At 46.5% G+C, this 16201-nt stretch overlaps 1 protein-coding gene and 1 non-coding gene across 47 annotated transcripts in view; both read right to left on the bottom strand.

Moving 5' to 3' along the window:
* Window positions 1-16201, bottom strand: part of MICAL3 (microtubule associated monooxygenase, calponin and LIM domain containing 3) — a 232899-nt gene that overhangs the window by 49834 nt on the left and 166864 nt on the right. The window lies entirely within an intron of this gene.
* On the bottom strand, window positions 6371-6556 carry LOC127488325 (U2 spliceosomal RNA). Its single transcript, XR_007915999.3, has one exon. It is a non-coding gene; the product is annotated as a U2 spliceosomal RNA (small nuclear RNA).

Raw genomic sequence — 16201 nt, 5'->3', positions numbered from 1 at the left:
GGATGATGGGAGATGTGTAGGGTGGGAGGAGGGGCTGAAGGTGAGCACCTGGAGGCATCTGAGGCAGTCACCCTAGTCTTTGCAAAATGTGGATGCCCTCCCATGGAGTCAGAGCATGGCACAGACTGGAAGTCAGAAAGTCCCAGATTTGGCAGGGGCCAGGAAAGGATGCTGCTGTGGCAGAAGTGCATAAGCAGGAGGAATTAAAAATCAGCCTGTCCACATCCATTCCTATAGCACTGGCTTTCTCAACGGAACCCCAGCCAGATCGAGAAAAGAGAAGCGAACCAGTAACATGAAAGAGACTTGGGATAGTCCTTGAGGGGCTCTTCTCATTGCCCGGGAGCCAAGCATCTCTAAAGCAGCCTTTCCCACCCCACTAACCCAAGGTTCAGTCAAGGTCCGCGCCTTGTGTTGGCTGGTTCTGCTGAGGTGGCCAGGCTGGCTGTCCTGCAGGACTCACACTGTGGATGTCTCTGTCTCTCATGGTTGGGTCTATGACAAATACTTTGTGTTGAACAGAGATACCACCTGGGTGATGCTGCACCCTTCTAGGGTACCACTGCTCGGGGAGCTCAGAGTCAAGCCTGACTGCTTGGGTGGTGTCATTCATGTCTCCAGTGCAAAGGCACAGCTTCCCCATTGTGAACAACCACCCTCAGTGTGATGCTTAGAAACCAGGGGCTGCTCTGCCCCCAGCACTCTTTGACCCAGTGCTCTGAGCACTCATCCACAATCTTTGCTGAGTCCATGTATTGGGGTCACAAGATGGTGATCTTTCTTTTTCTTCTTCCTTTTTAAAGATTTATTTGAAAGTAAGAATTACAAGGAGGGAAAGACAGAGAGAGAGATCTTCCAACAACTGGTTCACTCCCTAAAATGGCTGCAATGGTGAGGGCTGGGCCAGGTGGAAGCCAGGAGCTAGGAGCTTCTTTTGGGTTTCCCACGTGGGTGGCAGAGGCCCAAGTACTTGGGCCATCCTCCACTGCTTTTCCCAGGCCATTAGCAGGGAGCTGGATCAGAAGTGGAGAAACCAGGACTCCAACCAGTACCCAAACGGGATGTCAGTGTTGCAGGTGGTGGCTTAAGCCAATGCACCACAATGCTGACCCCAAATAATCTTAAAAAAAAAAAAAAAAAAGAGTATTATGTCTTTTTTGTCTCTTAGCTTTTTGTTACTACAATGAAATACTAATGATGAAGGAAAGAGGTTTACTTCAGCTAATGGTGTTATTAGAGGTTCACAAAGATTAGTGGCCTCATTGGTTTGGCATCTGGTGGGAATGTTCTTGCTGACAGAGTCCTGAGGCGGCTCAGAGCAACACCTGGCAAGAGGGAGCACAGCCTATATCTTTCCATATGAAGCCACCATGATTCGATATGGAGCTTCATCCTAGCACTCAAATCCAATCCCATTACTTCTCAAAGACCTCATCTGGCAACATGACAATTGGATCAACTTTCCACTCTCCTAGAGCTATTAACCTAAGACTTTGTGGACCAGAGCTGGAGCTGCAGTTCAGTAGGTTAGCTGTCACTTGTGACATCTGCATTCCATATGGAATGCCAGTTCAACTCTTGGCTGCTCCACTTCTCATCCAGCTTCCTGCCAATGTGCTTTGGAGGGCAGTGGAAGATGGCCCAAGTACTTCAACCTCTGTCAACCACATGAGAGATCAGGATGGAGTTCTAGGCTCCTGGCTTCAGCCTGGTCCAGCCTGGCTGTTGTAGTCATTTAAAGAGTAAACCAGTGGATGGAAGAATTCACACTCTCTCTCTGGCACTCTGCTTTTCAAATAAACAAAAGCAAATCTTTAGGAGGAAAAAGGCCTTGGGGACCAAGCCCTTAACACATGGACCTCTGGGGGACACCCCAACTAACATCAAAACCATAGTGTTCTGTTTTGATATAGGGCAGTTCCCTTGACCCCCTTCTTAATGTTATGTTTTTCAGATGTTCCTTACAAAGGAGATAGCCATTTTGTGATATGTGACTATACCAGTAATTTGCTAAAAGAGCTCAGAAAAGCTGTGTAACAGCTCAGAGCTTATTTCCTGGTCTTTAAAGGAAGACCGAGTCTGCCTTCCAGGGTTAGTCTGAGTGCTGAATGAAATTGCATACATATACAAATGCAGAGGTATGAGCATGCTGGCTCTGGGCCCGATACATATCTCAGCCTTCCTCTTCTAGTTAGGCCTACTATACCAGCAGTATTCAGTAAATGTGGGTGAAATGTATACTGTTGGTTAGTAGTATTTTCATCTCCAAATTTGTATGTATTCTTGCACAGGGATGTCATGTCCATTTGCTCTCAACTGTCAACAGTAGTTATTTGACAAAGAAAGAGAGGTGAGAGAACAGCATTGGCTAAGACCCAGCAATGCAATACATGATGGCAGTTGGGTATTTATTACCAGATCTTCAGGGGGAGCAGACTTGAAAGTGGCAAAGAGGCAGAAAGCAAGTGGGAATGAACGGGGCACAAAGAGCCCTGCATCCCGCCCAGGAAGGTCATGGATTTCTGTGGCATTCTAAGTTCTGAGATAATATTGGGCTTTGGCATGCAACATCACACCAACCTAGTCTGGGGTGACAGGTGGTCTACTAGGGAAAGCTGGATTAAGGAAAGGAGTAGAATATTGGTGTGGCAATTTTTGTGGCATAACAGGCCACGCAGAAAATGTTCTGGAGCTCAGCACTTCTGTTGCATACAATGTTTTCAGCCTCTTTATAATGGCACAAAAAGAGCTTTATGAATCCAGGTAGTCACAGGACAAAACCTCAGTGCCATTGCATGAATTACTGGGATCTTCTACCAAATAGCATCTGTCAAATTTACTACAGGATTGTCACTGAAAAGCCAGATCATGGGTCATTGTTTTTGTACAAACTCAGGTACCTGTGTAATGATGGGCTCTGAATACAAATCCTTGGGTTTTCCTGGGCCTTGTACCCATGCCCATTTGTTCTACTCTTTGAACCCTGAGAGGCGTCATTTTAAACATCTCTGCTCTGTTGTTCAACACTGAGCTCAAGGCTCCAAAAGTGTAAGCTAAAATGCTGAGCTAGGGCATCTGGAAGACTAGAATATATGCAGACTATAGCTAATGACAAAAAGGAGACAGGGCAAAGCTGGTAGGGCTTAACTTGACGTTCTCCAAATCTGCCCAGGCCAGGCTGCATTAGGTCATTATTTCCTGCCATCTGCTGTCTTGTCCTCTCTCCTTATCAAAGCCCAGTGTCCCAAAATAAAGATGTGAAAAGCCGAGGAGTCCCTGACTACACTATCATCTGATTCTTTCCTGCCAATTGCATTTTTGACAACTGCCCTTAAACAGAAAGCAGATAAGAAGGAGAAATACAGCAATGACCCAAGCATGAGCTTTCTGGAACTCCACCAATATGGACTAAAAACCAGTACTACTTCTTTTCTTCCCCCATTTATTTGAAAGAGAAAAAGAGAGAGAGAGAGAGAAAATGAAGGAACTCTCCTACCTGCTGGTCTACTCCCCCCACATGCCCACAACACCTGGAACTGGGCTAGGCCAAAGCCAAAAGTCTGGAACTTTATCCAAGTCTCCCAGGAGCGTGGCAAGGACCCACATACTTAGGCCATCACCTGAAGCCTCCAAAGGTACACATTAGTAGGAATCTGGAATTGGCAGCAGAGCTAGGACTGGAACTCAGGCACTCTGATATGGAGTGTGGATTTTCTAAACAGTATCTTAACTGCTGTGCCAAATGCCTGCCTCAAAAACTTGAACTTCTCTAGTGGACCTTTAACCTAACAGTTAAGATGCTGGTTAGGATAACTGCATTTTTTTTTTTTTTTTTTGACAGGCAGAGTGGACAGTGAGAGAGACAGAGAGAAAGGTCTTCCTTTGCTGTTGGTTCACCCTCCAATGGCCACCGCGGCCAGCGCACTGCGGCTGGCACACCGTGCTGATCCGAAGGCAGGAGCCAGGTGCTTCTCCTGGTCTCCCATGCGGGTGCAGGGCCCAAGCACTTGGGCCATCCTCCACTGCACTCCCTGGCCACAGCAGAGGGCTGGCCTGGAAGAGGGGCAACTGGGACAGAATCCGGTGCCCCGACCGGGACTAGAACCCGGTGTGCCGGCACCACAGGCGGAGGATTAGCCTGTTGAGCTGCGGCGCCAGCAAGATAACTGCATCTTATATCAATGTGCCTGGGTTTAATTCCTGGCTCTAGCTCCTGCTTCCTGTTTCCTGCCAATGTAAACCCTCAGAGGCAGCAGTGATGGCTCTAGTAACTGGATTCGCATAACCCACATGGGAGATGTGGACTGAGTTCTTGGCTCCTGGATTTGGCCTGGCCAAGCCCTAGCCACTGTGGGCATTTGTGGCATGAAGCAGTAAATAGGCACTCTGTCTCTGAAAACAAACAAATAAAACCAAAACCAGTACTTCTTTTAGCTGGAAAAAACAAACAGGATCATTGTGCTCTTACATTTGTATATATGAAATGCATGAAATTTATTCACCTTCTATAAATAAAACAATAAAAAAGAAATGGGAAAAGAACTATCACTTTAAGGAAAACAAACCAGTAACATTCAACAATTCAAACTCAACCAATTTCAAGGTAGAGTGAACAAACACACTCATGTAGAAACACACTCAAGAAGTGATGTCTGCTTTTAGTGGATAACACATACTATTTACCAGGAATTCTCCTAGAACCTCCAGAAACAAAGTGGATTAAATCTATCTACTCTTAAGAAGCTGCAGGCTATTCACAGGAGAGAGAGTCCCGTAGGAATCACTTTGATGTGAAGCATTAAAACTGATGGAGGCATGTGGTGCTATGTGAGTGAGTACAAGGGTCAAGAATCCACCCAAAGACTCAAGGAAGGTGTTCTGGAGGAATATGTAGTTGACGGCTTAGAAAAATGTTCTGTGAGGCTGGTATTATCATTCTATAAATGAGGTAACCAGAGTTCAGAGACATTAAGAAAGCTGCCTAAGGTCACACAGCATCAGAGAGCAGTAGAGCCGAGATTTGAATCTGAGGATGAAAGCAATCATTCTGGATGATTCACCTTGGAACCAGGCTGTTCCAAGATTTGCAAGGTGGAGAGGGTGTGTCTTCCATAAAGAGTTCCATTCTGCCCTCCCAGTTTGGAGTTTTCAATGTAATCACCTCCCCAGTATAATTTCTAAGATGAGGGACACAGAACTTCACCAGTGTCCTGGAGCAGAGAACACGGCATCTGGAAGAACAGACGTTCTGTCCGCTGATGCGTGTTGTTTCTCTTGGGGATATTCCTGCCAGCTCTGCTATCTAAAGGGCCTTTAAGTAGCAGAACTTGGCAGTCTAATCCCAGAGCCTGAGGCCTGGGGAAGGAGCAATGTTGGTTTCATTCTGGGCTTGGCTACAACCAGCAAAAAAGAAGCCAGAAACACTCAGAACTCCTCAGCTCATTCACACTGCAGTCCCCTAGAGAAAGGATGATTGAGGGTGTGCAAACTTTAAGAGGTGGCTCACCTGACATTTTCTTAAAACTGAAGTGGGAAGGGGCTGAGTCACCTCCACTGTTCCAGTCCTATAGGCTTACGCAGCCTGGGGCTTCCAGCAACAAGGAAGTTCCCTGGGGAGGATCCAGGGAGGGTCAATATGTCCAGAGGGAAGGTGACACTCAGAGAACACTAGGCAAGGACCCACAACTCACAAACTGCCTAAATATGTCTGACATTCATAGTCTATAATCTTAAAATGCCATGGGAATTTGAAAAAAAAAAAAAAAAAGTAAATAAATCAATGAAACCAGCATCCTTGATTCTCTGTCTTGAGCAAGGGGACTGTCTGTCAGATGAGCCAAATGGGGAAGATAAACCAAGGTAGCAAAAGAAGTAACAGTGCGGGAGGTCAGGGTAGTACTCAAAACACTGTGATCAACACACCACCTGCCCAGCCCCCACCTTTGCCCCATTCTTCATCAAGTAATGGAAGATCCTGGGAGACACTGTAGGGCAGTAGGCATAAAAATAATTGCCAGATTCTGATTTGGAAAGTTAAAATACAAGCATACTTCAAAAACTCATGGAAAATGAAATTAAAAAGGTAAGTTTATTTTGGTGCATAAAAACATTTAAATCCATACATAGATGGGTCTGCAAAAGGTTCAGGAAAAACGCGTATTACGGCTGGTGCCGTGGCTCACAAGGCTAATCCTCCGTCTGTGGCACTGGTACCCCAGGTTTTAGTCCCGGTTGGGGCATCAGTTCTGTCCCGGTTGCTCCTCTTCCAGGCCAGCTCTCTGCTGTGGCCCGGGAAAGCAGTGGAGGATGGCCCAAGTGCTTGGGCCCTGCACCCGCATGGGAGACCAGGAGGAAGCACCTGGCTCCTGGCTTTGGATTGGCACAGTGCGCCGGGCGCAATGCGCCAGCCGTAGCAGCCATTTGGGGTGGGAGGGAACCAATGAAGGAAGACCTTTCTCTCTGTCTCTCTCTCACTGTCTAGCTCTGCCTATCAAAAAAAAAAAAAAATGCATATTATATACTACAATTGATCTTAGCCAAAAGGCCGAGAAGCGATAAAATGCATATTATGTAAAGACTATACATGGACTAAAAATTTTGGGCACCAAAATAAAGTTATCATTTATTCCATTTTTTCAAGAATGTTTTAACTTTCCTTGTTTAATCAGCCAGACCAGGCTCACCAGCCAAGACTCACCTTGCTCTCCACTTCACACACTATAATGCAACAGCAACTGCACAGGGACTGCCCAGCTAAAAGTGGGATGAAAGACTGGGAATAATTTCCAAGGCTGACTCTTCACTAACTCAGGGCAGGCAAAGCTCAGGTCACAGGGAGGCCAGTTACAGCTTCACACAAACCAAAAGGAAACAGTTCCCAGGATCTGGGCTGCATCCTAAATAGGAAAAAGGCTCTGGGCCTGCCCTGAGATTCTGTTTTGGAACAGTCACGGCTTGCATGAGTCCCATAGATCATCCTGGAAGAAATATTTTTCCTAGCAGGACAACCTGCTCTCAGCTGATGAGTAGGAGCTGCCAGAAGCCTTTATTTTGTATCTGTCTGACTGTAGTTGTCCTCCTGGGGCCCCAGCAGGCAGCTCTTCTTCCCCATCCTTCCCACAGTCGCAACAAAGCCCCAGGAGTAAGCGGGGACAACTGCTGAGGACATTAGGGCTTTAGGCAACCGTGAAGGGCATCACCACACAAGGTGATTCTAAGGACCATTGAGGACTTTTCCTCTCTCTGCTCTACAAGTCATGTCTGGGCTGTCTTCCCATTCCTTTTCCTTCTTTATAAACCTGGGAAAGTCTGAATGAAATCTGAGTCTGACAAGGACAATGGAAAAGGTCCCATGAACTGAGATTTATTTCTATCCTATTTCTCTGTCTCTAGGTAGGATGGCTGCAGGGACCCATTAGTCATCAATTCTACAAATACTTATTGAGCAGCTACTCCCAGTCAGGCATGGTGCCAGGTGCTCAGGCAAACCAGCGACAAGAGCTCTGCCTGGGGGAAGCCCATGTTCTGATAGAGCATGGATGTCACCTACGTGCTAGGAGACACTAATGACCCAGAGTGGATAAACAGTGGCCACGTCCCAGTGAGGAGTAACATTAGGATTTGAAATGCCTGGCCCATCTGAGGACAGAAGCACTCCTGCCATTTTGGAAGACAGAGATTCTTTATAGAGTGCTCCCTCTTATTTCAGTTTCTTCAAACATTGCTGGACATGGGGCTGTTGTTGTGGCATAATGCATTAAGCTGCTTCCTGTAATGCTGGCATCCCATAAGGGCGCAGATTTGAGTCCCAGCTGCTCTACTTCCAATCCAGCTCCCTGCTAATGGGCCTGGGAAAGCAGCAGAAGATGGCCCAAGTCCCTGAACCCCTGCCACACAAGTGGGAGACCTGGGAGAAGCTCCTGGCTCCTGGCTTCTGCCTGGCCATTAGGAGCAGTAAACCAGCAGATGAAAGATCTCTCTGTCTTTCTCTCTGTCTCTATATCTCTGTCATTCAAATAAATAAAAAATAAATCTTTAAAAAAATTGCTGGATATTTGTGCTATGATTTTTCTTTTAACAGAGACTAGCAGAAGTTCTTTTAGTTGCCTTCCCTTCATGTCCACCCAGAGCCTTGCCTGCCCCTGCTCTGCATGCACCAAGGCAGGCCTGAACCATGTGCCACGTGTAAATGACAAGGCCTGGGGAGGCGAGGGAGTATTAAGAGGTGGTGAAACCTCCTGATGGTGGAGTCACCAGGCTGGCAGCATGAAACTGAGCTCCCAAACTCACAATAAACTGTATCAAAGGGACTTAGCCACTGCCTGAATCATTACCCTCACACACACACACAAATGCCCCGTGGAAATCAGAAGCCCTTCCTCATACCGAGCCCCAACCATTGCAAGGATATCAGGAGTTCTAGCCTTGGTTTTACGGTTTTCCTGCTCCAGCTAGAAATGACAGTTTCTACACTCTCTTCCCCAATTCCTCCTATACTGGGACATGGGGATGAGCTCATTTGCAAGCGTGGCTGTTCTAAAACAGAACCACTGTCTGGCTCAGAGATAGTTTTCTATTTAGGACATGGCCCTGGGTCCAATGCCCTGCTTCCTTTTGCTATGTATAAAGCTGCAGCTGGACCCCAACTGACTTGAGCTGAGCTAGACAAAACGTAGTCGAGAATCAGCCTGGAAGTTAGTTCACTGCTTGCTTGTCACTTTTTGCTAAAGTTCTCAAAGCAGTTGTTGCTGAGGCTCCGAAAAGTAAGCAGGGCAAATCCATCCAATGAGAGTGCCATCTTGACTTATAAGTCTAAAATATCAGAATGAGTCACTCCCTGCCTTGTAGACATCCTCAGTAGCAGAGTCAAACTGGACGTTAACTGGGATTATGGGAGAAGGGTGTTAATGTTCGGGAGCTTAGAACCCAACCAAGGCTAAAGCCTAGAGAAAAGGTCCTGTGGTTTGAACATGCCTCCTTTGCTTGTTGGAAGGTCACTGGTACCAACAACTTGGGCTTTTCTCCTCTTCTGCCCCATGGTTCATCTGCTTGTGCAGATGCTGCTTGAGGGACTCACGTTTTCTCATCCTAGGAGGGCACTAAACACTGAAAGGAAGTTCCCATGCTGTGGTGTTGGCAAGGTGGCTCCCACCTCACACATCACCCTCTGCCACGTGCCTTCCAAGGCTTCTGTGGGCAGGGACTATCTGTCCACAGAAGGTTTCCAAGTTCCCATGACAGGAGGGTCATGAAACAGGCACTGGAAGAGTAAGCGGTGACATCTGTGTAGCAGCCACCTGCCTCAGGCATCTTATATACAGCATTCCCTTTGTTACCTCAAGATATATTTTTGGAAGGAAACTGAAATAGCCTCCAGCAATGCCCACAACTACCACCTGATGTTCATGTTCACCAGAGTGACACAAAGCCTTCAAGTGTTAGAAGGTCCCTGAGACTTATCTGGAAAATAATCTCAAGTGTGTAGGGAGGGAGGTGCTGATAGGCTGAGGGGGGGGTGACCCAGGCTCAGAAGGACCCTTTCTGATGAGTGATGCTGCAGAACCAGCAGCAGTTAGAGAACTTCAGTTCTCTGGTCTCCCACAAGGCTCCCATCTGTGCACTGATTCCTAAGGGAAAGTAGTCTCCCTCACCTGCAAATGGGTCACGGGTAACACCAAGGCACCTGAGGGACGAGGGTTGTGGAAAAAACAGCTCTGACTCAGATAGGCTCCAGGACCAGGCATAAACCCTAGCTCAGCCTAAGAGAAAGCAAATCAGCTCTTACTCAGACGTCTGATGATTGAGTTAGGTGTTAAAAATTCAGTTTAATGTAAACTCTAAGTAAGGCTGTTTATGCTCTTGTTAGGATAGTGAAGAACCAACCCCCACCATGTCATGGAATGAATGGATGACTTCACATCACATCCATGTAGGCTGAAGAAAAAGCAAAGCTAAATTTGGCCATGCATTTTTGCAGAGATTTAACAATGCTTTAAAAGAGCTAGCATGCAATGCAGGTCAACTCCCCTAGCCCATTCTGCTGGAGATTAGAGTCAAACCCTTCTTAACTGCCCTGCTTCTCCAAATTTCTGCTGGTTAGGGATACATCCTAACGTGCCATCCAGTCCAAACAACATAGGATGCACAGACAAGGAAGGGAGACAACACTCACCCACTCTCTCACTCCAAATGTTCCAGCAGGTTCTGGAATCCCCAGTGGCAACCACACTTGGTATTCCTGCAATACTTCTAACTGAAGAAGTTCCATGTATTTTAGCTTACTTGCTCTTTATAACAAAGTTATCAGGCAGAGAGAAGGTAGCATTTTTCTTCTATTTTCATTTTATAGATGGGGAAACTGAGGCACAGAGTGGTTGTTATGAAAGGAGGCAGAACTAAGACTCAATGAACACCTTCTGTTTTCAAGTTCAGATGCAGCTAAGTCCTCTGAGGCCATGGTGACCACAGAAGGATGAGCACCTTCTGTGAGAACAGAAACAGTCACTGGAGGCTGGAGAAGAACAGAAATTCATTCCTTATTTTTCATCCCTGCTTTGTATAATGTTCGTAGAGCAGCCAGAGAATTAGTACAAGGTACTCACAAGTACGTAAGCATGCATCCTGGGAACTATCTGCTCACAATTTTAACAGGGGTAGGCAGTACAGTTTGGAGATTCCTGCTGTAAGACTGTGATATCATTCTGTGTCACTTCCATTATTCTCATTTACGCTCTTTTCTGATCTGGGAACAACATAATTGAAGCTAACTGCATGTCAATGCCACATCTGTTAACTTTAGATCAGTGGTTCTCAACTGGGGTCATTTATTTTCCCTCAAAGGTTCATTTGGCAATGTCTAGGGATACTAGGGGTTGTCACAACCTGGATGGGAGTGCTGCTCCTGACTTCTTTTTTTTTTTTTTTTTTTTTTTTTTTTTTGACAGGCAGAGTGGACAGTGAGAGAGAGAGACAGAGAGAAAGGTCTTCCTTTTGCCGTTGGTTCACCCTCCAATGGCAGCTGCGGCTGGCGCGCTGCGGCCCGGCGCACCGTGCTGATCCGATGGCAGGAGCCAGGTACTTCTCCTGGTCTCCCATGGGGTGCAGGGCCCAAGGACTTGGGCCATCCTCCACTGCACTCCCTGGTCACAGCAGAGAGCTGGCCTGGAAGAGGGGCAACCGGGACAGAATCCGGCGCCCCGACTGGGACTAGAACCCGGTGTGCCGGCGCCGCAAGGCGGAGGATTAGCCTAGTGAGCCGCAGCGCCAGCCAGCTCCTGACTTCTAATGGGAAGAAGCTAGGGCTACTGCTAAACATCCTATAACGCACAGGATAGGGCCCCACAGTAAAGAATTCTTCTGCCCAGAATGTCAATAGTGCTGAGCTTGAGGAACACTGCCTTAGAAATTCTACCAGATTATTTCTATTTTACTTTTTAAAAAGATTTATTTATTTTATTTATCTAAAAGTCAGAGTTACAGAGAGAGAGGGAGAGACACACAGAGAGAAACCTTCCATCTGCTGGTTTACTTCCCAAATGGTCACAATGACCAGGGTTAGCCAGGCTGAAGCCAGGAGCCAGGAGATTCTTCTATGTCTCCCACGTGGGTGCAGGGGCCCAGGGACTTGGATGCCATCTTCCACTGCTTTCCCAGGCACATTAACAGGGAGCTGGATTGAAAGCCAGGACTCAAACCAGCACCCATAAAGGATGCCAGTGCTGTGCCACAGCATCAGCCTCATGCCAGATTGTTTCTGATATCTTACCAAACATTCTGATTGTGGTTTGATCAGTCTATGTGCATTAAGAATGCAAAGCAGCAGGTGCCAGAGTTGTGGCATAGCAGATTAAGCCACCACTTGTGATGATGGCATCCCATAATGGAGTTCCAGTTTGAATTCTGGCTGCTCCAATTCTGATTCAGCTCCTTGTTAATGTGCCTGGGAAAGTAACGGAAGATGGCACAAATACTTGAGCTCCTGCTACCCATGTGGGAAATCAGCATGGATTTTTAGGCTCCTGGCTTTGGCCTGGCCTAGCTCTGGCTATTGCAGTCATTTGGGGAGTAAACCAGAAGATGGAAGATTCGTCTCTCTGTCACTCTTTCAAATAAATAAATCTTTAAAAATAAATAAATAAAATGAATCTTAACAAAAGAAAAAGAAAGTAGCAAGGTCATGGACTCTTGCCTTGGTTGCCAAAGTGAGACATCTTGAAGGGGAGTACAATAAAGGAAGGACCAACCAAGAACTGCCATGCTTGGCAGACAGTAGCAGGCTGGTCTACAGAGAGGAAGCCCAGGGAGACATTCAGATTCCATGTGAAGAACTAGCTCCAATGCCACTCATGGAGCACAGGTGCTGTGGAGTTTGCTGGAGACACTTGGACTACCTCACCACGTCATGGCACAGCTCTGATTACACAAGATGACAATGCCCAACTCCTACAATGCCACCCAAGGGCAATCTACAGCAACCCCTGGCCCCTCTGGTCATGTCTGCTTTACATGGGAGGCTTAACTAGGAAATAAAGAGAGACCAAGAAAAGATTCTGATGAAATGTTCTCCCCCTTCCTTTCTCCCATGGGAAGGCTGCCAACAGAAGGACCAGCCCTGTGACATCACAGTTGGTCCTCTCCTCTCACTGAACCCAGAAGAAAACTGGCTTGAGAGCACAAAGTGGAAAGAAAGAGAGAAAGAGAGAAAGAGAGAAAGAGAGAAAGAGAGAAAGAGAGAAAGAGAGAAAGAGAGAAAGAGAGAAAGAGAGAAAGAGAGAAAGAGAGAAAGAAAGAAAGAAAGAAAGAAAGAAAGAAAGAAAGAAAGAAAGAAAGAACTCTTTGTATCTCAACTCTCCTTCTTCTCCATTTTCCATAAACAGCCTCTCCATGCGGTCGACGGGTTTTCTGCCATGGCACACCTTCTCGGGGTTAGGGCAAGGCTCCGCCCCTACCTGTTTAGGAGACTCCCTGAAGGCATTGCTGTGTCTGCACCACCAACAAGGCAAAAGCAAAACTATGATCTGGAATAGCATGCATGTCCAGCCCAAGACTTAAAAGTTAAGTCTTTTAAGTGTAAGCTGAGTTCAAAGTGGCATAAAGTTGAATGGATATGAATTTCTACATCATTCTATTACAGGTGTTTTGGCTCAAAAAGAGGTCTGAAATCATCTCTCTTCCTTACACTCAAACCCCACAGAAGGCCAGGGCAGGATGTTTCCCATGAGGGCTATTGAGTGGCAACTGTAAGAACTATCAGTTCAACCATCACTAAGGACTTTCAAAGAAAGCGTAATAAAATGAAATTGCAGAGGAAAAAAAGATGAAAAGCCAGCAAGTGTATAAGTTAGAAGCCATTAAAGCAGGGCCCAGGGAATCATAAACACCCCCAAACACATTCCCCAGTCCTCCAGGGGGTTGGCAGGTTAAATTTCCACCTGGAGAAAGAGCAAGGGGCTGTTTCAGGATCACACTTAACAACAACATAATGCTAGGCTTGATTTTATTTTATTTTATTTATTTAATTTTTTTTTTATTTTATTTTTTTGACAGGCAGAGTGGACAGTGAGAGAGAGAGACAGAGAGAAAGGTCTTCCTTTGCTGTTGGTTCACTCTCCAATGGCCGCCGCGGCCGGCGCGCTGCGGCCGGCGCACCGCGCCGATCCGATGGCAGGAGCCAGGAGCCAGGTGCTTTTTCTGGTCTCCCATGGGGTGCAGGGCCCAAGCACCTGGGCCATCCTCCACTGCACTCCCTGGCCACAGCAGAGGGCTGGCCTGGAAGAGGGGCAACCGGGACAGAATCCGGCGCCCCAACCGGGACTAGAACCCGGTGTGCCGGTGCCGCTAGGCGGAGGATTAGCCTAGTGAGCCGCGGCGCCAGCCTAGGCTTGATTTTATTTTAAGTGACCAGAAAGAGGATTGATACAGAGATATTTAAGATAGAGTTTATTTCCTATTATTTACAGTTAATTCAGATGGTTATTTATTCTCTTCCTCAGTTTCTTTTCATTTTTCCCCCTTTACATGTCAGTGATGAAATACTTTAATTTTTAAACTACTATGTTTCTAAAGGTACATTCCTTGGGATCACTGCCAAATAAATTGGGAGCCATGTATTTCCCAGGAATAATTAGATGCATACTCACTGCTCACTCAGGGCATTCATGTAGGTTTAGAAAACCTTAAATGTGGAGCTAACCACATAGCACTCTTTGCCCTCACCAAGTGCTATAGAGTTGGGGCTATAGAGAATGAGGAGGGAAGCCTTACAGCACAGCAGGTGCACAACACTCTCATGCCGGCAGTACAGACTCTACCCTGACTCTATGTCAATCAGATAGAGGGCAAATTTTTTCTTTCTTTATTAATATAAAAAGAACAGATTTCATGTACTTCATAGATGCAATTCTAAGAATATAATGATACTTCCCTCTGTCCCCCCTCCTCCTTTTCTTTCTTTCATTTCTGTGATAACTCACTTTCAACGTACTTTATAATCACAGGCTTAGTGCTCCACTAGCAAGTTTTCTTAACTTCTGTGTCTGTTTCCACATTTGCAAACCACACCCCACCCCCCTACCCCTGCCACAGGTCATTAGGAGATTACTTGAGGACCACACACAGTATCCACCTGCAGCCTGGTGTGTATTCAGTGATGCATGACAACTACCCTTGCTGCTGCTGTTGCCATTACAATGCATTTGTGATGCTGCTCTCTGTGAGCTGGTATGACATGGGCTACTATGGTAAACCAGGCTGAATCACAAATGTTGTGGGGGTAGGGGTGGGGGACAATAGGAGTCAGTGCACCTCACACTTCACACTCAGTTTTGACTTGAAGACGATACTTCCACAAAGAGGTCTCTCCTGGTAGCATCTGAGGACAGCCCCCTGGTACGGTATTTTCAACAGCATGGAGAACTGTTGCTGGCTCTTGACAACACAGCAAAGCCAGTAACACTTTGGCTCTGGCTAAGTGGATCCCCCTGCCCTGGGCACCCAGTGCTGCTTGCCTCTCTGAGATTCAAAGGCTTCTGTCAGCTTTTGAGTTTTCCTGGAGCCACCTTCCCTGCAACACACATCCCAAAGTTACTGTGCCTTTTTCAGTGCCAATTCCCCAAGAAAGGTAAACCCAGGTACATGGAAAGTAAGTAGCTAGTTCAGGGTAATCCACATCAGACTAAACTCTAGGAGGTTTTAAAACAACCTATTTAGCTAGTCTCTAGTTGGTAAAATGGCCAGAGAGAAATTTCATAGCTGTTCTCTTTCTAACCTGGAATCTCTAGATTCTGACTTAGTCCTAGGAAACAGGGAAACAAGGAATAAATAAGCTGCTATAATCAGCAACAACAATTTCTTTCAGTCCATGAAGCCCGTGTGGTTTAGCTTCTTAGAAAGAAACTTGTCCCTAAGAGTCCAGTGAGGGTCTACCCAGCAATACTTGTTGGTTTTCAGGTTTGGATTTTGAGCAGCTACCAAATGCCCAGAGGATTTTTTTTTCTCTGGAACTTACTTCTGCAGCATTGCTGGGTTCATTAACCTTGAAGAACATGAGAACATTCTGCATTAGGCCTCTGTCAGTAAAACAGCCATGGTTTTGCCAGGTGTTGGTTCAGGAAAACCAAGATGCTTTAAGGCCCTGAGTTGCTCTGCTGCCCTTATGTCCTGGACAGGTAATGCTGGACTTTAGTCATTACTTTTATATTAAGTAGGTTCTGGTGCTAAAAGAACTCAGGACCCTCACCTGAGGCGGGGGGGGGGGGGGGTTCACCTTTCCTGGGGAATAGGCACTGGCTGAGGCATAGTAACACTGAAACACGTGGGATGTCTAAACCTAGCAGAAGGCTTTAGAATCTCAGAGAAGCAGGCAAGAGGCCCTAGGCTTAAGGTCTTTGACTACTTCTGGTGTCAGGGACTAATTAGTTTAAAATAATTATTAAAGAACAACAGAGCCAAGGGCTGGTGTTGTGTTGTTTCTTGTGATGTCCGCATCCTATATCAGGGTGCCATTTTGAGTACTGAGTGTTCTGCGTCTGATTCAGCTCCCTGCTAATGTGCCTGGGAAAGCAGTGAAAGATAGCTTAAGTGCTTGGGCCGCTGCCCCCCATATGGCAGAGTTAGATAGAGTTCCTGGCTACTGGCATTGGCCTACCCCAGCCCCAGCCATTGCAGTCACGTTGGAGAGTGAACCAGTAGATAGAAGATGTCT

Source organism: Oryctolagus cuniculus, chromosome 9, assembly GCF_051225735.1.
Source record: "Oryctolagus cuniculus isolate XC-2025 breed Fujian yellow rabbit chromosome 9, ASM5122573v1, whole genome shotgun sequence".
Classification (NCBI taxonomy): domain Eukaryota; kingdom Metazoa; phylum Chordata; class Mammalia; order Lagomorpha; family Leporidae; genus Oryctolagus; species Oryctolagus cuniculus.
The sequence above is the reverse complement of the archived record's forward strand: the minus strand, read 5'-3'. Positions and strand labels throughout refer to the sequence as shown.